The sequence below is a fragment of the Chenopodium album genome, chromosome 7 (assembly GCF_948465745.1).
Source record: "Chenopodium album chromosome 7, dcCheAlbu1.1, whole genome shotgun sequence".
Lineage (NCBI taxonomy): Eukaryota > Viridiplantae > Streptophyta > Magnoliopsida > Caryophyllales > Amaranthaceae > Chenopodium > Chenopodium album.
The window spans coordinates 66,506,853-66,529,904 of record NC_137840.1 but is presented as its reverse complement, the minus strand read 5'-3'; the positions used below and the strand labels follow the sequence as shown (position 1 = coordinate 66,529,904).

The following is a 23,052-nucleotide window of genomic DNA, read 5'->3' as shown; positions in this document are numbered from 1 at the left end:
TATTCGTTTGATTGAACTATGAATCATCATTTTTTAATCAAGTAAAATTATATATTTTTAAAATGAATTTATCCTTTAGAACAAATTTATACTCCGTAGTATATATATTGCGTTATACTTCCTCAAAAATTTAAAAGTAACATTTCCATTTTGGTATGCTCTCATTTTAAGAAGGTAAATAGGTATTTAGGTCAATGAACTTTTAGAGTATAATATGGGAAAATTTGCAAATTGCAGCCATTTAAAGTTCGTATTTTGCAAATTGCAGTCATTTAAAAATAAAATTGCAAATTGCGGCCCTAAAGTTCATATAAATTGTAAATTACAGCCCGATTCAACTTTTTCATAGGTTTACAAGTTGAAAATCTTCGAATAAGGTTTTAGGGGCCATTTTAACCCTTAGGGATCCAAATTGAGCTCGGAATTAGCAAAAAAATAACGCAAGTATCTCGTTTTGCGTAACAAAAATGTATCGATTTGTGGGAAACTGTAAATATGAGACACTTACGTTATTTTTTTTGCTAATTTCGAGCTCAATACGGGCCCCTGAGGGCTAAAATGACCCCTAAAACCTTAATCGAAGATTTTTCAACATGTAAACCGATGATAAAATTGAATCGGGTTGCAATTTACAATTTATACGAACTTTTGGGCTGCAATTTGCAAAAAAAAAAAAATTAAATGGCTGCAATTTGCAAAATACAAACTTTAAATGGCTGCAATTTGCAAATTTTCCTATAATATGACAAAAATATACATTCTAATGTTATTATTATCTCTCCTCTCATTGTCCCACTCATGCCTTTTTTTTTTTTTTTTTTTTTTTATCTTATTTCTCCTACAACATGCTTACTCCACAATATAAACCATTTATCCCTTTATTTTACCTTATGATTAAGTAATTAACTAGGTTAGTAATGTGCGTTACAAGTTACATGATTATTTTATAGATAAATTAAGGATGCCCATATAATGAATCATTAAAAATATTTGTTGTACACTCGATTTATTTAAAAATATGGGTAAACATTAAGGGCCTGTTCACATTGACTGAAATCAGCTGAATTGAACTGAGCTGAACTGAAGTGAAATGAATATTTTATAAGAGAAGGAAATTAGGAGCTGAACTGAACTGAACTAAACTGAACTGAGCTGAGCTGAACTGAACTGAACTTAATTTCAACATAAGAGAACAGACCCTAAGCCTTTGGTTAGTTTGTTCGCCTTATTTCCACTTGTTTGATGAAAAATAAATTTGAATAAATTACACATGCACAAATTACCAATTTCCTAAAAAAAAAATAAAAAAAAATAAAAAAAAACTAGGTTAGGTTACGTGTTGTTTCGGGTATTTTTTGGATTTCCTGGGATACTGGTCACGCTCTGCTGGTAATGAGTCGGTCCTACCTGCAAAACAACGAATATTCCGATCAACGGAATATTCGCCTCCGACGATCAAGTCAGTGATCAGAACGGAAAAAGGGCTAGAGAGAGAAAGTAGAGAGAAGTTGGAGCTATTTAATGCTCTGTGTTTTCAATTGTCTAAATCCCCCTCTCATCATAAATGATTGGGGTATTTATAGGGGTGGGATTCGTGCCCCTCTCTAGGGTTTATACCCTAGATTTGCGTGACGTGATTGGCTGCGCAATCAGCGATCGCCACGTGCCCTTCTGGGGGCGCCGTTTTGCGGCTTTCAGTGTCATCTCTCGGGATTTGGGCCCTGACGTTGTTAGGGCTTTTTGGCGTGCTGATTTTTAGAAGAATCTTCCCGTGGTGACACGTGTCACCCTATGGTTGGGCCACGTGTCACCATGGGATTGGCCTGAGACCTTAAGAACTCTGGATTGCGTGGCATCTTCCCGTGGTGACACGTGTCACCCCATAATTGGGCCACGTGTCACTGTGGGATTGGTCCACGTATACGTGGTATATTTACCCTCAACATTTGCCCCTCAGAGGGGATGGCTCGTACGCTTATAAGCCGACTCCTCTGACCTTTAATAGCCTTGGCGCGTACAGATGTTTTAGAGTTTTGTCAACTTTCTGTCCGCCTGACATTTTTAAGGCGAACGCCTGTCTATTCAAGCGGCGCGGACGAAGCTGGGCTGTCGATTTTTGCGGTCGTCTTGCCATTTCGGAAAGAGCCTTAGTTCTGCCAGCTTTCCCTTGGACGAGCCGTTTATTAGGTCGTCCCTTCCGTCTATTTTGACGGAATTACTCCTTGTCCTTCCAAATTCTAGGTCACTTTTTTCAAATTGTAACCGTTTAGCTAAGTTGGGCGGGAAAGTTGAATTTACTATCTTACCCCCATAGATTTTTCCTATATATACAAGGGGTTTGACTTCATTTTGGCACTTTGGAACTTTACATTTTCTAGAGAGAAGTCAGAGCTTCTAGAGAGAGAAAGTGTTTTTCCTTTGAATCTTCAAGAGCTCCACCGCGCATTTGAGTTTTCCGGTGACATTGGTTGAGTTTTCCGATCAATCTTCAAGTTTCTCCAAGTTTTCAACACGTACAGAGGTAGGCCGCCTGTTTTTCCTTTCCTTGTCTTTTTATTTCTTTGTTTATTTAAAAGCTGGCTCAACACTCGGCTTCGTCCGTTTCTCCTCATGAGGCCGGCCGTTCGCCTGGGACTGAGGAGTCTAGAGTGGACGGAGATGAGTTGTCTCCTTCATGGAGTGGGTCCATTTCTAGTGTGTACCAACTCACATCCACCCATTCTTCTCTGTCCCTGCAGTCGAACATGGCACGGACGATGCAAACGCACGACCGTCACGCGGCCAGAAATCCAGACGGAAGTCTGGTAAACCCTCGGCCGCCTTATGACCCAAACAGGGTTAATGCTGAGACCCCTTCTACCACTCCTACGACCGCTTCCACGGGCACTCACTGCTCGGCCGTGGAGGTGACTTCCTCATTTGAGGAGCGTTAGAGAACTCAGGGCGCTCTTATAATGGGGGGAACGTCCGGGCAAACTCCGGGGTTGAGGTTCCCCCAATATGCTAGCTCGGTCATGGATGGGGCCGAGTTGCTACTCTGTGAGGGGCCTCTCTCCTCTTCTCGAGCGGACGCTGATGCGTCCGCCCCCACTCCTTCTGAACTCTTTCTCCGATATGGCGGGTCGGACAGACCAAGAACGGGGATCTCTCTCAACGAACCGTCCGACCTGCCCCCTCGCAGAGCCCCTCCTACCGGGAGTCAGGCGGCCGGTGCCAAAGATAAGGGCAAGCGGCCTCTTGAAGACGCAATCTCCCCCCGGGGCGGCCATAGTTCTAGGAGCCGCAGCTCGGCGGAGGCAGCTCACCTTGATAGAGTGCTGTCCTCCGAGTTTGGGAGCGCTCCTCGACAAGAGGAGGGCGAAGCTGAAAATGCGGCCGAGGGTGGAGCGGCGGCCGCAGAGGGTGAAGAGGCGGACGAGGAGGATGTTGCCAATGTTGACAACTTCAAGGATCCGTACGCCTGCACGGTGGGTAGCACAACCTTGGGCTACCTGAACTACAAATTTGAGGATTACAAGGCATTCCTTCACCTCGGGGAAGGATTCGAGATCCAGCCCCCAAGAAAGTCCCGCGCCTTGGCCGCCTGGGAAGAAGAGAGGCCGCGCCAAAGATCCTTCAGCGTCTACAGGGCGGCCTTAGACGTTGGACTACGCTTCCCCCTCCATCCTTTCGTCCGCACAATCTTGGACGAGTATGATGTTGCTCTCTTCCAGCTGATGCCAAACAGCTGGTTGAACATCTTTGGGTACTTGGTGACGTGCATCTGCAAGGGCTTTGAGCCAGACTTTGCAGTTTTCTGTGAGATGCACTCACTGACTAGGCTGGACGCGGACACGGACGGCTGGCTCATCTTAAGCACCACTAGAGATTACATGGTGGTGATGGACCGCGTCTCCAAGTGGCGTGACTGGAAGCACTGATTCTACCGCGTCAAAACTAAGGACGTCGAATTTAACTTGCGAATGAATCGGTTCAATGCTGAGCCAATTCAACTTGGACGCGGGGATCTCAAGCCCAATAAGCCACCCGTCCACCCCAGCCAGGAGCACCAGCTTGAATATTTCAAAGTCAAGCGGGTGAAAAGGAACGACAAGACTGAGCGCGTTCCAAGTAACTGGGTCCCTTTATCCAGCTGCTGCGGGATCCCACCTTCATGTCCGCCTATGGCCTATACAGGAACCTGCCCCAAGGTGGACGCACGGACACATATTCTTACACTTACACATATTATTTGAACTTGAAAAACTTTCTAACTCTTTTTCTTCCTCTTTCAGCTGAGGCGTACAAGATGCTGGACAAGGAGCAAAAAGGGGAGGTCAACATGTCCGAGATTGACTTGGCTCGGTACAAGACTCGCCAGAGGCTGTACGAGCAATCAAAAGGAGTAAGTAAAACAAACTAGCTCTCTTTCTTATGTCCGTGTATGCATTTCGGAAGAGATCTTCTTCCTAACTAGGCTCGACCTATTATATCATCTTGTTTTCTTCTTCTAACTTTTGTCTCTACAGCTGGCCACTCCAACCCCCAGATCCAAACGGAAGCAGCCGTCTCCTGCGTCAAAGACGGATCAGGACGGCAAGTCGTCCAAGCAACGGAAGACGGTTGCATCCAAGACCACTTCCACTTCTGCGGCCAAGACGACGTCGCGGACTGTATCAAAACAATCCAAAGGAGAACAACCCCGGCTGAGCGATAGCGGGGCCTCCAAGTCCATAGATTCGGCCGCCATGCCGGGTCATGTTAGGTCCAAGAAATCGGACGATAGGGGTAAGTCGACCCAGGCAAAACCGACCGGGCCAGAAGTGACTCCGCCCGTCCAAAGAGTCAATGAATCTGATTGGCTTGATGCCAATCAGTCGGCTGGCGATCAGCCTGGCCGGACGGGGGAAGAGAATAATGAGCCTGTGCCGCCCCCGTCATTCACTTTCAACCTCCCAACTCCTCCAAGCTTCTCTGATGGTCAGTTCCAATGACTTTGAATCTCTCTTTTTTTTTATTTTTTTTTTAATTTTTTACTTACATTTAACTCTTTGCGTCCGCCTACAGACATTGCAGAGGAGCTACAAATGAAGCTGCCCGGCCAGTCCCTTACTGCCCGGCCAGTCCCTTGCTGTAGACAGGATTCTTTTTGCCCTTTCACAAGCAGCTCTTAGCTTCTCAATTGCCCTATAGTTCTCTCTAATGTTCTTTCCATACTTCCTCTGAATCTCAGTCACATAGCGTTCAATTATTCTGTTGTCAAAGTCTCTTCCTCCCAAGTTGGTGTCTCCACTTACTGATTTGACTTCAAATTTTGCATTCTCAATAATGACCAATGAGACGTCAAAAGTACCTCCGCCAAGATCAAATACCAACACATTCTTTCTATCATTTGTCATCCTGTGAAGGCCGTAAGCAATGGCAGCAGCCGTTGGTTCATTGATAATGCGCATCACATTCAGCCCAGCAATTGTTCCAGCATCCTTAGTTGCCTGACGCTGTAGATTATTGAAGTAAGCTGGAACAGTAACAACAACATCCTTCACAGAAGTGCCAAGATAGGCCTCTGCAAATTCTTTCATTCTGCAGAGGATCATAGCAGAAATCTCTTCTGCTACAAATGACTTCTCTTCACCCTTGTATGTCACCACAATCTTGGGTTTTATTTCTTCAGCATTGACTTTAAATGGCCAGCGCTTCATGTCTTTCAGTAGAGCTTCGTCATTCGATTTCCTGCCTGTTAGCCTCTTTACATCTGCTATTCAAGAAGACACAGAGGATGATTGCATAACCAAATTAAAGTAATTTATTTCTATCGAGTATGAAGATAATAAAGCCCTGTAACCCATACTACATATAAACTGCTATTCAATGAATACTTATGAACTTACAATTTGATGTAGACATGCAGTAGTTTAACATCAGTGAAATAAACTCTAAATCTCTGATCCAAAATCAGATATATATGAACATCAATGAACTCTGACAGCATACAGCAAATTGAACTATGTAATACAATGTCACATTAAGGGATCTATATGTTCAAAATCTCCAAATCAATCACATAAGAAAATTATTAGATTACTCACAAAATAGTTCATTTTCTTTTCTATTGAATAATAAGTTCAGAAACTGTACGGGATATACCGGTAGTATCATAATATGCCGGTAAAAGAGTGTCGTGCAACTTAAAGCCCTCGTTAATCATTGAATAATTCATGTCCTTACCGGCATTAGTCTCTACCACGTGGAGAGCTGCTTCTCGGAACGTGGCGTGTCCCACTGATACGTGGAGAGTTGCTTACTGCCGCGTAGGCACCTGCTATTTACAAGGTCGGTGTGCCACCTATCTGTATAGGTGGCACCTGCTTGGTTGTGTTCCTATAAATACCCAAGCAACTTCTCATTTCAAAGGTAGAATCTCTCTCTCTCTCTCTAAAACGCTTTCTCTCTCTTCTTTCACTTTCTTCTCACAAAGGTACTGACTTTAGCATCGGAGTGGTTATTCCCGGATAACCCCCCGGGTTAGCTAATCTGTATTGGCTGTGTAGGTGAGCAATTGGACGGTAAACCATTACCAGCCCTCATACATTAACGGAAGCAGAATCCAGCAGGAACAATTGGCGCTAGAAGGAGGGGGTAGTAATAACTTCTATCGTCCAACAGGACCTCTCACAGTCATGGAAGGAAGTAAGGAAACTTCAGTACCGGTGCCAGAAGTTGATAACCGACAATACGATAACAATGTCCTTAATGCTAACACGAATAAAACCGTACTACCAGAAATCATGGTCGAAGATGAAACTCATCTCCTTCACGGTAACACAATGAACAGGCCCATAACACCTGACCGTAGCAGAGCAGTGACCCCAGATCCCTTGGAAGGGTTTACCCCGGAGGAGCTGGAGATAACGGCCAAGGTCATGCGGGCTATGTCTAAGAAAAGAAAGGAAGCCGAGTTAACGACAGGGGGAATGCGGGATGAGGTACCAACAAAGCCGCTGATAGTGAACTTGGAAAGTCAGTTCAATCAGGCAGGACAGCAACAACCGTCAAGAAGCCGGGGCCAAGAGACCACACCGGCTGAGCGCCAACTCACACAAGGCGCCCAGGTGGGGGATTCAGGTTCTTATCGGCATGAGGTTTCTAGTGGCTTGGAAAGGCGGGTAGTCAGGGCGATCATCAGGCCCAGAATATCTCCGTTCACACAAGAGATACTTGACCAACAAATGGAGAAAATAAAGATGTCGTCCTGTACGTATGACGGTAAGGGGGACCCAAAGCGGTATGTGGCTGCGTTTGAGAGTCACATGTTGCTATATACCGACACCGATGCTGTGTGGTGTAAAGTTTTCCCTACGACTCTTACCGGCGCCGCTTCGGATTGGTTCTCCAATATAGAGCCGGGATCAATTGACTGCTTTGAGACCCTGGTGGAGTTGTTCACAGGTCAGTACATAAGTAATAGTGCGAGACAAAGGACATCTGGCGAGCTCATGGCTATTCAGCAACGAAAGGATGAGTCACTCAGAGACTTCGTTAGACGCTTCAACAACGAGGCTAACACTATACCAAAATTGCAGCAAGAAATTGCCGTGATGGCATTGATGAATGGGCTAGGGGATAACGACTTCAAAAAATATATGTCGCGGAAGTCTTTCCCAAACTTAGGGGTAGCATTTGCCAAAGCTCATGAATACATAAAAAATGAGGAGCTGCTGAAAACGAGTCGTCAGATATCGTCGGCAGAGCCCTCCAGAAGGCAAAGTGATAATAGCTCGAATTCCCAGATGGGTGGGGTAAGCAGGGCGCTGCCGCAAGGCCAGCAGAGATCCGGAAGGTCGACAAGGGGATTGGGTCGTTATAGTAGTTATACGCAGTTAAACACCCCGAGAGCGGCAATATATTCAATAAACCAGAATAGAGAAGATTGGAGTCGACCGGCACCGATGATAACGAAGGGCCCGGACGTGAAGAAATATTGCATGTTTCATAGAGATGTTGGTCATTACACTGAAGAATGTGTTCAGTTAAAAGAGAACATTGAAGATCTCATAAGGAAGGGGCGATTATCCCAGTATCGTACTCAGGCATGTCCCAGCCGACAGCAAAATTCACAGCCTAGGCAAACCGAGTACCGAAAGCAGGGAGATCCATCAATGCAAGATGATACTTACAAGCAGAATCATGCGGAAACATCCAGACAGGGAGGTAATCCGACAGGGCGCAAAATAACAATCGACGTTATTACGGGAGGGCCAGTATATGGAGGTTCTGTAAGCGGGGCCAAGAAGAGTTTGAGCGTAGAGGAACGACCTCGGCCTTCTTCCATGCTTTCGATATCTTTTTCGGAGGAGGATGCTAAGGGAATAATTTACCCTCATGATGATCCGTTGGTGCTGATATTGACGGTAAACGGAGCAGATATCAAACGGGCACTCATTCACGGCGGAAGTTCCGCAAATATCCTGTTTGCTAAGGCTTTTGATGCCATGAGGATTGGCTGAAAATACTTGACGCCAATGTCTTATCCTGTGATAGGTTTCAACGGATCAACGGTGCGACCTGAAGGTAGTATAGTTCGAATGGGAGAGGGTTCGGCAGTAAGAGACGTTATGGCGGAGTTTTTGGTGATTGATGTGCCATCCGCTTACAACGCCATTGTCGGCAGGCCTCTAATTCATGACATGCAAGCTGTGGTCTCAACGTACCACTTGACGATGGTGTTTGTATCCAACGCGGGAATGACAGAACGCGTACGGGGTAGTCAAACTATGGCAAAAGAGTGTTATGTATCAGCACTGAAGCAGCCAGGCCGACAGCCAACTTGTGAACAGACACCAGCCAAGCGAGAACGAATTCCCTCTACACATGACTTGGCTATGTAAAATTTTGATACTCGGCCGGTAACTGCGCCACGTCCTTCCCCAGGAGGCGAAACTGTAGAGATCGAATTGCAGCCTAGAGTTCCCGGTAGGGTAGTGCGTGTCGGATCCGATATGGATGTCGACACGCGCTGCCATTTGGTAGAATTGTTGCGAGAAAGTGCTGACGTGTTCGCTTTCTCGGCAGACGAGATGCCAGGGATACATCCCGACGTCATAGTACATAAGCTAAATGTCGACAGGAGGGCAAGACCTGTTCGACAGAAGAAGAGGAATTTCTCAACAGAGAAAATGGAGGCTATTCGGTCAGAGGTGAATAAGTTTCTAGCGGCAGGGTTTATCGAACCTTGCACATACCCCGAATGGTTAGCAAATGTGGTTATGGTGAGGAAGCCGTCAGGGAAATGGAGAATGTGCGTGGACTTTACGGACTTGAACAGAGCCTGCCCGAAAGATTGCTATCCCTTGTCGAGGATAGATAGATTGGTAGATTCAACTTCCGGTCACGCGCTATTGAGCTTCATGGACGCTTTCTCCGGATATCATCAGGTCAGCTTATATGAGCCGGATCGAACCAAGGCGGCATTCATTACCGACTGCGGAGTTTTCTGCTACAGGGCTATGCCGTTTGGATTGAGAAATGCAGGGGCTACGTACCAGAAGCTGGTCGACAAGGTATTTGCGAACCAGAAAGGAAGAAATGTAGAGGTGTATGTGGATGATTCAATTGTGAAAAGCCGTTTGACCGTTATTTGGTAGTCTTAGTTCGTAACCATCTGGGAAACGGTAGAAGCGTTTGCCATGTTGGCAATAATCTTTTTCGGTGGCTGTCTGCAACCATACCGGATCCACAACTACCTCAGTTATTTCATAGCCGCTGGGAATTTCTTGAGGTTCTAGATACTTCGGATCATCTTGATCTGAGTCGTATTCCTCGTCGAGACGTTCCTCTTCTGCAATCTGAGCAGCAAGGTTGAAATCTGTAGCAATTTCCTCGCCGGTCTCGTCGTTTTCTTCCTCATCACCTTCTCCCTGACCACCCTCTTCTGACCCACCTGCATCGTCTTCGTTACCGATGCTTTCACCCCCGCTTCCTTGCTGTTCTAGGCTATCTTCGACTGACCGGATATCCTCTTCTCGGATATCCGAAGCTTCAAGCCCAGGGTTAACCATTTCTTCATCAACAGAGGGTCTACTTCTTTCACCAACCTCACGTTGGTAACTTGTATGTTTCGTTCTCGGCATCCTGTCAATATTAGTGCCGTATTGATTAAATAAATCCAAATTTGACCTTAAATGATATTGAACGCTAATAGGCTCAACATCGGCAATCTCTATGTCCTCTGAAATATCGGGGTTGGTAGGACGCAAAGCCTTCTCGGCGTCAGCCAGAAACTTATGACGGTAATAAGCTTCTCTTTCTTCTACAGAAGTTAAGGGTGTACAGAGTCCAGCCTCAATGGCTTTACCCGTATTTGCATGCATTCCAGAACCAGACATTCACAAATAATGAAATAAACGCAAAATCTACTTAACCACAAACCAGTGAGAAATCGAAAAGAAAGTTAGGGTTTTTTACCTCTTTTTGAACTCAACTCTTGAAGCGTAACTCGGGAATTAAGTGTCCTCCGTTTACAAACACCGGTCACAACACAACTGAACAAACCCTTGACAAATTGAGCCTTGAATCGCAGAAATATAAGCGCAATACGAGCGAAGTGAAGTAGAAATTTTTCGAAATTTTTTCGCAAAGGAAATGAAGGGTCAAAAGTACGAAACTCGATATTTATACTGTCCAAATGAAGCGGTTGATGTGACATTTACTGCATGCAATCCAACGGCTGTAATAAAACGCCTTTTCAAAACTAACCTACTTCGATGACTGACACGTGCCCCATTACTTTATTACATTTTCCCGCCAAATCCTGGGGGATAAATTTTTAAATGTGTAAAATCGTTTTACCTCCTATTTTCGGTTTCATATTTAATTCACCCAAACCATGTCGGCATTATGCTCGGTTATTGAGCAACTTACTATCGTCAATTTGCTCACTTGGGGGGCAAATCGTAGATTTTTTCATGTGTTTTATTGAGCAAATTACTATCGTCAATTTGCACACTTGGGGGGAAAATCGTAGATTTTTTCATGTGTTTTATTGAGCAAATTACTATCGTCAATTTGCTCACTTGGGGGGCAAATCGTAGATTTTTTCATGTGTTTTATTGAGCAAATTACTATCGTCAATTTGCTCACTTGGGGGGCAAATCGTAGATTTTTTCATGTGCTTTATTGAGCAAATTACTATCGTCAATTTGCTCACTTGGGGGGCAAATCGTAGATTTTCTTTTCGTTTTCTAAGCATTCTTGTATGATGTATTGTACATACCACCACCGTGTTCCATTACAAGTGAGCACGTCAGTTTTACTGACGCCCTCACTTGGGGGGCTAGTTGTACGGGATATACCGGTAGTATCATAATATGCCGGTAAAAGAGTGTCGTGCAGCTTAAAGCCCTCGTTAATCATTGAATAATTCATGTCCTTACCGGCATTAGTCTCTACCACGTGGAGAGCTGCTTCTCGGAACGTGGCGTGTCCCACTGATACGTGGAGAGTTGCTTACTGCCGCGTAGGCACCTGCTATTTACAAGGTCGGTGTGCCACCTATCTGTATAGGTGGCACCTGCTTGGTTGTGTTCCTATAAATACCCAAGCAACTTCTCATTTCAAAGGTAGAATCTCTCTCTCTAAAACGCTTTCTCTCTCTTCTTTCACTTTCTTCACTTTCTTCTCACAAAGGTACTGACTTTAGCATCGGAGTGGTTATTCCCGGATAACCCCCCGGGCTAGCTAATCTGTATTTGCTGTGTAGGTGAGCAATTGGACGGTAAACCATTACCAGCCCTCAGACATTAACGGAAGCAGAATCCAGCAGGAACAGAAACATTATTGTTCAAATGGAGTCATCATATCCTTTACAATAGCTAGTCCAAACGGCCATACAATTTGCAACAACAGAAGAGCATATAGCCAAACTAATTCAGTGAATGAATACTAGCTAGTACGACATAATTCGATTGTTAGAACATCAAGATCAACATCATGAGTCATGACACCCAAAAAAACTTGCCTCACTAGAAATATTTTTCGAAGTCTACCAAAAATTTAATACATGAATTATTTGCTTCTCATAGTTGTGTAATTTATATCCATTTATGTTAATTTCTGTAATTTGCACACACATTTTATCCAGTGATTTCATATATTCTTTACAAATTATATAATGCACTTCCACCTAAATTGACAATCGTTACTTCCCTCTATCAAGAAAATTGCTTCTTCCATTTTTTCAGTAAGGACAATTAAATTTTTCATAATCTTCCAAAAAAGAATATTTCAATTAAATTCTTCATTTTACTTTGATTTTTTCTTACAAGTTTGATGTCTAGTATCCTAAATAATCAAACCAAATATTTTAGCTCTCTAAGAATTAATTATCAAGAAATCCCATAATTTGGTAAATTAAAAAAAAAAAATCAAACCCAGAACTCGACAAAATTATCAAAAACTGTTATTCAATAATCAAGATAGAAGATTAAATAATTAAAGTAATAAACCCAAAACTCAACAACATCAAAAACACCTATTTATAAACAATGTTACTCAATATTCAAGATAACAATTGAAAACAATTAATAGCAAAATCTACTGAATATGATGTTTAAATAAAAGAGCAATAAAGTTACCAAAAATAGTATTGGAAGGATTAATATGAGCTTGATACTTGGCAGCTTCTCCAATAAGGCGTCCAGTCGGTGTAAAGGCAACACAAGACGGCGTTGTTCTATTACCATGATCGTTGGGAATTATTTCGACCCTTCCATTTTGACAAACTGCAACTCATGAATAAGTCGTCCCGAGATCGATTCCTATCGCCGGCGACGGAGTTTTAGCTGTAGCTTCCATTTTTGGTAAATTAGAACTACCAAAAAAAGTTTGATGATATTGTTATCATTAAGGCTGTACACAGTTTGGTCTGAACCGTAACCAAACCAGACCAAACCGCATTTTTGCGGTTTGGTTTGGTTTGCAGTTTGGAAAAATACGGCTTGGTTTCGATTTTTTTGGGAAATACGGTTTGCGGTTTGGTTTGGTTTTTCAAAAATTATAAACCAAACCAAACCGTAAACCAGTAAACCGCATTTTAATATTTAAATAATTTTTAAATAAATTTAAATAGTTATTATATATTATAAAAAAATAAAATAAAAAATAAAAAAAACATGAAAAATCATTAGAAGACTATACGGTCAGTATACTACTATACTCTATACTCAATCTCAAATATCAATACTTAAAATTTAATAGGTCATATAACTATAATATAGTATGAATTATTTTTTTGGACAAATGTATTATGTTTTTTTCCACTGTTAATTTGTTATGTATTATTTTTATTATGTGTTATTGTGTTAGCACTTAGCACTTGATTAGTTGGTTGTTATTTTTATTAAAAATTTGTAGTAGAATTTAATCCCTTTGGCGAATTATTTGAACTTTATTATAAATTTATTAATATTTGACAATTTTTAGGAAAAAATGCCATCTCATCATAAACCGCAAACCAAACCGCACCAAACCGCATTATTACGGTTTGGTTTGGTTTGGTTTGAAAAATTGACCAAACCGTATTTTACGGTTTGGTTTGGTTTAGACTCAAACCACACCAAACCAGACCATGTTCACCCCTGGTTATCATTTTAATATTTGTAGAAGAGAGAGAAAATTGAGCTGCAGTTTATAAAGGATGGTCTCCCCTCTTTCTCTAATCTCTATTCTCCTCTTACATTTCTTTCTTTTTTTTTTATTAAAAAAAAAATTAATTTTTTGAAAGAACTCTATTCTCCTCTTTCCTATCTTTTTCTTTTTTTTCTTTTTCCTTTATTTTTTCCGGTTATTTTGGTAGACTTTGGGGTAAGTTAGGGCCTGTTCATATTTACTGAACTGAGCTGAACTGAACTGAACTGAATTGATTGGAGCTGAACTGAACTGAATTGAACTGAACTGAACTGATTGGAGCTGAACTGAACTGAACTAAGCTGAAATTAATATTTCATGAGAGAAGGAAATTAAGAGCTGAACTGAACTAAACTGAACTGATTTGAGCTGAACTGAACTAAACTGAACTGATTGGAGCTGAACTGAACTGAAAATAAGTAAATATGAACAGGCCCTTAGTAAAGACAGTAGTTTACTCGATTAGGGTAGTAACTCTTTCGAGTTACTTGGTTAGAGGTTTATTGAGGGGTTCGTTCAGAGATTATTTGAGGATTACTTAGTCAAGGCCTCATGGGTTTGCTTGAGGGGTTACTCGGTCAGGGGTTACTTGAGGCTCATTCGAGTAACCTCTAACCGAGATGCCGGGCACATAGTGCAGCCATGAAAAATACCCTTTTAGATAAAATAACTTAAAATTTTCATTATTCCTACTTATATACTTTGCATTTTCTATGTTTTATTATTTTACTAGTATAGTTATTTGATCCTCGATGATAAATTTTTTTAGAAAACAACAATTTACAATATAATTTCTACAACTCTGCTTAATGGAAATTATTATGCATTGAAATTGTAAATAAAAAAGTAGAAAAATTTGTGAGAAAAGTCCTTTTATGTAGACCTTTTTTACTTGAAATGTCATTTTATTTTTAAAAAAAAGGTTGGGTTATGAGTCTTATGACTAATTGACTAGAGTCCTTTTACCATTTTGTTTGTTGATTTTATTTTCGCCTAAAAAAGTCACATGACCAAGTTTTTTTTTCTTTTTTTTTCCCCTGTTTTCCCACTTTTATTTTCCCCTTCCCCCCTTTTAAATCTTAACTTCTCAGTACTTTTCTCACTTATTAAACCCTAATTGAAGTATTGGGGTTAATTGTATTGAGAAATTATTTTTTGATAAAGAACTTTGCTATATTACAAAGCTTTTTGTTTGGAAAATGGCAAAATGGCCGGTGATAGGCATTGATTTAGGGACAACATACTCATGTGTAGGAGTGTGGCAGGCACAACAAAACCGTGTAGAGATCATTACTAATGACTTGGGAAGCCGTACGACACCGTCTTGGGTGGCCTTCACCCCTAACAATCGCCTTGTCGGCGAGGCGGCAAGGAACCAAGCGGGAAAGAACCCTTCAAACACTATTTATGGTTTGTTATTAACTTTTTTTTCTTTTTTTTGGTTGATGATTTGCTTCCTATTCTAAGCATGTGATTAAATAGTTGCTTGAAAAGTTGAAAATTAATGTTGTAGTATTTGTTCTGTGTTAAGATTTCAATTGAATTTCACCGTTGACCAAAGAACTACAGTTTTTATGTTCATGATTTGGTTTGTTAATTTAGATTTTCTGTATAAATGTTCATAAGACTATTAATGAATTTGATTTGATGATTAATTAGATTCCACAAAATGTGAAATACATCTTGAACCTATATATATAGATAAGGGTTTTGACTTTGAATTATAGTGGTGATCTCAAAATATGTTTAACATTAAGCCTAAACTATACAATATGTAGTTACATTAAATTAAATTTATGAGATGAACATGTTATTATAAGCACTAATAATGCACTAAGTTATTAGGTGCAAATAACTTGTTTTCCTAGTGGGCAAATGAATTGATGTATGTCTCTCTTAAATCTTAACTTGAGGTTGAAAATGACTGATTTTGTACGACTACAGTGTCAATGTGTCATAGGTTTCTAACTTCTTGTTAATGAGTATGAACAGACGCCAAAAGGCTCATAGGTAGAAGATTCAACGACGACAAGCTTCAAAAGGACATGAAGCTCTGGCCTTTTAAAGTAGTTGCTTGTCCTGATGGTAACGATGGAAAGAAGCCCATGATCATGGTCACCCACAAGGGTGAAGAGAAGAAACTTGCTCCTGAAGAGATATCCTCAATGGTGCTCGCGAAGATGAAAGAAACTGCAGAGGCCTATCTTGACTCAGAAGTAAAAAATGCTGTTGTTACTGTTCCGGCCTATTTCAGTGATGCTCAACGTCAGGCAACTAAAGATGCAGGACTCATTGCTGGACTGAATATCATACGAATAATTAATGAGCCAACAGCAGCCGCGATTGCCTATAATTTTGACAAGTTTAAGAGCAACGAAGTCACCCCTAAGAATGTGTTGGTGTTTGATCTTGGAGGAGGGACTTTCGACGTTTCTTTTGTCACTATTAAAAGAAACGTTGTGGAAGTGAATGCTGTAGGTGGTAACACCCACCTTGGTGGAGTTGATTTTGACAGTAGAATGGTGAGTCATTTTGTTGCGGAATTTAAAAGAGAGCACAATAAAGACATTAGTGCCAATCCTAGAGCTCTTGGGAGGTTGAGAGCTGCTTGTGAAAAGGCTAAGAGACAACTTTCGTGGACTACTGAGACTAATATCGAGATTGATTGTCTGTTTGATGGAATAGATTTTTCATTTACCATTAGTCGTGCTCGATTTGAGAAGATGAATATGGATTTGTTCAGGGATTGTATGGATGTTGTTGAGAAGTGTTTGAAGGATGCCAAAATGGGAAAGAGTGATGTTGATGATGTTGTTTTTGTGGGTGGTTCGACAAGGATCCCGAAAATTCAGCAAATGTTGCAGGACTATTTTAATGGAAAGGAGATATCCAAAAGCCTGAACCCGGATGAGGCTGTTGCTTATGGAGCAGCCATTTATGCTGCAATCTTGAGTGATGTACGACAAGATGAGCAATTTTCGCTTGTTGATGTCACTCCTTTATCTCTCGGTGTTGGGCTAAGTAGTGGCGCTTTCAGAGTTGTGATTCCAAGGAACACACCGATCCCTACCAAGGTAAAGAAGAACTCGGTCACTGTCTCTAACCACCAAACTAGGATGAGGACTAGTGTGTATGAAGGCGAGAGTCCTATTGCTGAGCAGAACAACTTCTTAGGTGACTTTCTTCTTACTGGCATTCCTCCGGCACCAAAAGGAAAAATCAGGGTAATTGATTGTTTCAGCATTGATGCCAATGGTATCTTGACTGTGACATCATCAGAAGAAAAGTCTGGTAAGAAGAACCAAATTACTATAACAAATCACAAAGGGAGGTTATCAAAGGTGGAAATTGATAGGATGTCGAATGAGGCCAAGACGTACATTGCTAAGGATAAGGAGCAAAAGAAGGCCGCGAATGCCAAGAACACTTTGGAGAATTATATACATGAGATGGAGGATGCCTTAAGAGGTAGTGGAGAGAAGATCGGTGCAAAAGACAAGAGGAAGCTTGGGGATGCCATTGATCAGACTGCACAATGGATAAAATGGAATACCATACATGCCGAAGCTTCTATGTTTGAGGAAAAAATTAAAGAACTTGAGGGCAGTTGTGCTCATATCATTGCAAAGCTGCGTCAACAGCTGAAAGATGTTAGTGAAGCTAGCTATTCTCGAACCAAGATTGAAGTTGTGGAGCTCGATTGACAGAGCTTTGGTGTGAGTTGTGAATATACTATCTTTGGTCTAAAATTAGTTTGTGGTGTTAATAGACAAATAGTTTGAATTACTTTGTCAATAGTCTATGTTGATGCTTTATTTGTAAGGGGTTTTGATAATGGGAACCTGACTACTTTTTAATCCTTCTGATTTTAGTACTGTTATAAGCCTCTTTTAGATCCTTTTATCTAGAAATCCGACTCCATTTAGCAAGCTTTGTTGAACTATGCTACTTGTATTTTGGACCTTGACAGTGAAAAGGCGGAGAAACAAATTTGCAAAGAGACATCAGAAGCTCATATAGGAGGAAGCTATTTTACTTGATACTTTCAATTATAATGAGGCTGATAAATACAAAGATTGTTAAGATTGTTGTCTTCCATGTATTCTAAAGTTATCTGCTTTGGATATCTAGGGAGAACTATGCTGATAACTTAATAAATAATGCTAGATATTTACTCACTTGCTATAATTACACAAATTAAGAAATTTTTTTTTTATGATGTGAGTGGGTGTAAAATTTAGTAAGCGAGAGTATAAAAAGGTGGGTTTGTGTCAGAAATGGTGAAAAAAGTAAAAGAGAGAGCATGAAAATGTGTAATTATGGGGTTGAATTGAAAGAGTAAAGCCCTGTTCTTTTCACCTTTAAAAAAATAATATTAAGTAAAAATAATTTCAGTTCAGTAAAATTAATTTCAGTTCAGTAAAAATAAGTTCAGTTCAGTAAAATTCAGTTTTCTTAAAGAAGAATTATAAAAGAAAATCAATAAAAATAATTTAAGTTCAGTAATAATAATTTAAGTTCAGTAAAAGTAATTTCAGTTCAGTAAAATTAAGTTCAGTTCAGTAAAAATAAGTTCATTTCAGTAAAAATAATTTCATTTTTTTTTTGACGGGGATTATGTATGCAATTAAAAAATAAAGCAAAGTGAGTTAAACAATAAACAAAGTGAGTTGAAAATTAAAAAAAAAAAAAAAAAAAAAAAAAAAAAAAAAAAAAAAAAAAAAAAAAAAACCTACCTAAAATGAAAAGTGAGTAGAAAATACAATTGAAAGAATACATTGTTATAAGTCTTATTACTACCATAACATTGGTCAATTGTATGTTGTTATCAAACTAAAATTTAGGGTTCGTTGCTGAAGATTAAAAATTTATGGTTTCATAATCTTTGGAAGTATTTAGAAGATCATATGAGTATATTCACTCATATAACCAATTTAATAGTACTAACTCACATATTGTATTGCTTCGGATGGAATATTTTATTAAGGCGATAGATCATAGATGTCTGCAATGTAACTAAATCTAATGAATTATTTGTAAGTGTCGTTTAGTTATCTTTTGTAAATGCAATTTTTTTTATCCTTATAAATCTAATATATATATATATATATATATATATAAATAAAGTAGGCATTTTCGGAGAGCATTGAGAGCGCCACATAAGAAAAGGTATATTTTCGACCAATTAAAAATTAGATTTCTATATTATTTTAGAATTAAAAAAAATCACTCGCCACCTAAACAAAAGTGACGAATGAAATTTTAAATTTTTGCCACATAGGTAAAAACGACGAATAGTAATTTATTAAGATTTTAATTATTTAAGAACACTAAATTTTATCATTTTTATTTTTTACAAAACTAAAAATTATCTTTAGATATTAGGATTTATATTATTTAAAAAACTAAATTTTTTTTTTTTTTTTTGAAACAACTAAACATTATAATTTGATATTTAAAAAATATAAATTATCATTTGATGTTAATGATTTTAGGTAAATATCTGATGATATGATACTTTCATACAAAATTATATTTATATATTAATTTAGAATTTTAATTTTCAGTTGTCATTTAAGAAAAAATTAACAAATGAAATTTGAGAATTGAAAACAAAAAATAGTAATTTAAGATTTAAATTATTAAAAAAAATAAAAATTATCTTTTATATTATCTTTTACATTAGGATTTATATTATTTTAACAAATAATTAGAAATTAAAAAATATATTTTGATTTAATGATTTTATCTAACTATCCGATGAATGAGATAATATTTATTTCAATTTATAAATTCAATTTCTATATAAGTTAAATTTGAATAAGAATAATTTAAAACTTAACAAAATATTTTACCTTAAATTAATGTTAAAATAATAGAATAGAAAATAAAAACAGAAAAATATTAAGAAATTACAAAAAAATATACAAAATAAAATATTTAAAAATCGTGCATCGCACGGGCTTACCTCTTATAAAAACTCGAGTTCAAATGAATGATCAAGTTTTAACCTTTCAGCTTCAAATGCAAATTCATCTTCATAAACAACTTCTCTAATATCCAATCATATCATCCAAATAAAAATTCTAATTCCATCAATATATAAACAACAATTACCAAATTCATCCAATTTCAAAATTAAACAAAAATAAATAAGCAAAGTATAGATAGAAAAAGTGACGAATAAGATTTAAGAATTTTGCTAGGTAAAAATAACGAATAATGAACAATTAAAATTTAAATTGTTTAAAAAATTAATAATTATCTTTTTTACATATATGGATGTAAATCGTTGATCATAAATATCTTTAATCTCTCCTTATCAAATATTATAAAAACTAGGTTAGGTCCCGTGTCATGCACGGTAATTTTCAATAACTATTTTTAAAATTAACACTGTATTATATTTTTTAACTTCCATATGTTATATTCATATCAATTGAATATTGAAAATCTACCCAAAAAAAAAAAAAAAAAAGACAGGAAAGATTACACTAAGAATAATCAATATGTGTTGTTCTTGGCATGTATTATTGAAGTATCTATACAGTACTAATAGATTAAATTCTAATCATAAATCATTCAAGGAAATAAAAATAAATAAATAAATAAAGCATCATTTGATGATTTGATATTCGCATTTCGTTATTTCAGCTTGTAACTTCGTTCTATTACATAATTTAAAACAAAATCAACAAAATATATAATCTTGTTCTAATAAACGTACAAAGTACCTAATATGTCTTTCCTACCAAAAATAGTCCATAACAAAGTATGTTAAGACTTAAGAATTTATACTTAATTTTTTTTTGTTTAAGTTTATGATTCTCAATCTGTTTTATTTTGGAAAGATTCATCAAAATCTTTTCTTACACTTTGTAGAAAATTAATATAATACTTTATATATTTAAAAAGATTTTTTTCTTAAATAGTTTTTTTTTTTTTTAAAAATAATAAAAAAAATCTAAGGATACACCAGGAGATGACAAGTGTCATTGCTGGTGTGTCTTTTAGTATATAGTTATTGATTGATTGATGATTAGATATTAATAATGTACTCATCGAAACGAATAAAACTAAATCTCATATCACTATGTTTTTCCTTATATATAGAGAGAAATTTAATTAGAAGATTTCCCTAATTTTTTTAATAGTTAAAATATTCTAGATGAGAAAACATTTTGAAAGAGAACGATTATATAAAAAAAAACGCATTTGCAAAGGAGTTATTTTAACGAATAAATAAAATGATTTGTCATTTATTTTTTATTAAAAATTAAATTGTCACCTAAGCAAAATTAAAGAATAAGGTTTGGAATTTTAAATTCAAGCGCCACGTAAAATTATTTTATGATATTAGGAATTTTATCCAAATATCTAATGAATGATGTTCATATAAAAAAAAAATCTTAAATTAATAAAAATATTTACTAGAACCGTGCATCGCACGGGCTTATATCTAGTTTATCCTATACTAAAACTTATAAATAACTTTTTTATCCTTATAAAATCCTTGTTTAAAAAAAAAGTATAAAAAAAAATCCTATCTTCTTTAATTGGATGGTTAATATGACTATAAATTGTTTTCATTGCAACTATTGACGAATTTGACGATTAATTGGTTACTTGCAATCAAAGACTTTAGTCAACACTCTTAGAATACATGGCCTTGACAAACTTACCACAAATAAGAAAGAGGTGGGTAAGAATGTGTTAGTATTTGATCTTGGCGGTGGAACATTTGATGTATTTTTGGTTAGAATTGGTAAACAGACTTATGAAGTGAAAGCAGTTAGTGGAGACACCCATTTAGGTGGTGGGGATTTTGACAGTAGAATGGTTGATTACTTTGTGGCTGAATTTAAGAGAAAACATAACAAGGACATCAGTGAAAGTCGCAAGGCTATTGGGAGGTTAAGATCCGCTTGTGAGAGGGCGAAAAGGATGCTCTCATCAGCTACCGAGACTAGTATTGATGTAGACTGTCTCTATGAGGGTATTGATTTCAATTCAACTATCTCCCGTGCCAAGTTCGAAAAGTTGAACATGGATTTGTTTACAAATTGTATGGTTCCTGTTGAGAAATGTTTGGAAGATGCCAAGATGAAAAAAGATGATGTTGATGTTGTTGTTCTTGTTGGTGGGTCAACTAGGATTCCAAAGGTACAACAACTGTTACGTTGAAAAAATTCTTTAATGGGAAGGAGCTCTGCCAAAGCATTAACCCAGATGAGGCTGTTGCATATGGTGCTGCAATTCAAGCTGCAATCTTGAGCGGTGTACACAACAATAAAGACTTTACACTAGTAGATGTCACTCCTTTGTCCCTTGGAGTTAAGCTTCATAGTGGTGAGATGAAATTTTTTGTCCCAAGAAATACTACCATCCCAGTGAAAAAGTCGGGTAATGCCTACACTGTATTTGATAATCAGACAAGCGCTGAATTTCGTGTATATGAGGGTGAAAGACCCATTGCCGTAGACAACAACTTCTTAGGTAGATTTACTCTGCACAATATCCCTCCAGCACTGAAAGGCCATGAAAAATTTGATGTCTGCTTTGAAATCGATAATGATGGCATCTTAACGGTGTCATCGCAGCATATAGGGACTGGCAACAAGAAGCAAATCACTATTACAAATCACAGTGGTAGGTTATCCAAAGAGGAGATTGATCGAATGGTAGAGGAGGCTAAGAAGTACAAGGCAGAGGATGAGGAGTACAAAAAAGCTATAAAAGCCAAGCTTGCATTGCAGAACTATGCTGAAAGTATGTGGGACATGGTAGGAGTTTGCTGGAAGAAGTTTCGGGAGGAGGAGGCTAACAAGATGAATGATGCAATTGAAAAGACTACTCAGTGGCTCGATTGGAATTTCAATCTCACTCAAGTTTCTGAGTATGAGGAAAAGTTAAACGAGTTGAAGAGTATTCTTGACCCTATCATTGCAGAAATGCCTTGACGAAGGTCTGCTACCAGAGATACTGTCGTCGACCCCCAATAATCTGTACGACATGGCTACAGAAGGATGTTAGTTAGTTTTATTGTGCTTGAATTCTGAAGGATGCTTTGGGGTTTTGAATTTATTTTAGTCAGGAATTGGGTTTTGATGGTATGGTGAGAAAGGATATTGATCATTTGATCTGTTTTGTTTATACTACAGAACTTAATTTAATTTGCTATACTTGTGAATAGCTTCCGTATTTTACATGTTACTTGTTCGTCTAATCGTCTTCTTGGCCAATTAGAGCCTTGTTATAGTTCTCAGACAAATCGATATGGTTTACAATACCAGTTTTAAGACTTGTATTGTTGTAGGCCTTGTAGCCTAGTACTACCTCCCTTTCCTAACATTTTTTATATTTCGTCTTAGATAGGTTTTGAAAGTTATT

General features: G+C 38.2%; 2 pseudogenes; one reads left to right on the top strand and one right to left on the bottom strand.

The window, feature by feature from the left end:
- Positions 1 to 5,060: 5,060 nt before the first annotated feature.
- Positions 5,061 to 12,831, bottom strand: LOC145640532 (uncharacterized; annotated as a pseudogene).
- Positions 12,832 to 14,322: 1,491 nt separating this feature from the next.
- LOC145640531 (heat shock 70 kDa protein 18-like) lies at positions 14,323 to 22,622 on the top strand (annotated as a pseudogene).
- The last annotated feature ends 430 nt before the right edge of the window (positions 22,623 to 23,052 follow it).